The following is a 1226-nucleotide window of genomic DNA, read 5'->3' on the forward strand; positions in this document are numbered from 1 at the left end:
TTATATATTATATTATATATTATATATTAATATATTATATATTAATTCTATGTATCTTTCGATACATAGAAAGAAAAATAAGAGATTAGGAACGATGAAATATACAAGTAGAATCTGTCGATTGATGTCGTTGATTAAATTAAATTCGGTCAAATTAAATTGGAGTTCAATCAAAATAAGGGCTTCTTTCATGGTAATTATACAGAATAGGTCGCGCAGCTTAACAATCAATAAAATTAGGCTTATTTGACGCGTTTTTGCATGAAACGAAAGAATCTGACAGAAATTAGCGTCGCTATGCTTCGCGAACCGAGCGATTAAGCGTTAAAGTTAAATAATTGAGGTTAAAAAGTCTGTCCGCCGCGAAATACTGTGATAGGTTGCGTTCAGGAATTACGCCCAAATAACTTTAATATTAACTTTTTCTGTGCACAAACAATACATTGTGAATACTGTTCAATTCAAAATTTTGAATAGGAAATGCAGTTTTTCAATCCAATTGCATCCAATTGAATCCAAACAAATCCAAAAAAAAGTATTTCGCTATTTAAAATACGCATTCGGACAAAAAAAAATTTCAATCCATTTTAATCCATTCTCATTTGTTGAGTTAATAGTAATCAACTTTAATACTTAATATCTCGGTTCGCGGAGCACAGCGACATTTATTTCTGCCAGATTCTTCCGTTTCATGCAAAAACGCGTCGAATAAACCTAATTTTATTGATTTTTAAGCTGCGCGATCTATTCTGTATAATTACCTCTTTCATTAATCTCGTACTCATAGAAGGAAACGGAAATTCAATATAACAGAATTTATTTTCTCTCTTTCTCTGAGATACTGTAGCGTTTAGTTTTTATGTTGACAATCGTGATTGAATCAACCTCAGAGTTAGTGTTAATCAAAATTGATGAAGGAGGTCCGTTTTTAACATAGATTAATTTTAATCTTGGTTCAACTTATTCTTCATCTTTTTCTAATTCTTAGGATTGGAAAAAGATTAAAAGTAAACTAAACCAAGATTAAAGTTAATCTACATTGATAGCACGGGTATACTTCTTATATCCATTTCTATCTATCTAGATAACCTTAATCTCTTTTTTAACTTATTAATTATCTTTTTCCAATTCTTAAAACTGAAAAAAGATGAAAAGTAAATTAAATCGAGATTAAAGTTAATCTATATTGGTAAAAATAAACATTAGTCGCGAATTGTAAAGGGATC

Source organism: Atta colombica, unplaced genomic scaffold, assembly GCF_001594045.1.
Source record: "Atta colombica isolate Treedump-2 unplaced genomic scaffold, Acol1.0 scaffold205, whole genome shotgun sequence".
NCBI lineage: Eukaryota > Metazoa > Arthropoda > Insecta > Hymenoptera > Formicidae > Atta > Atta colombica.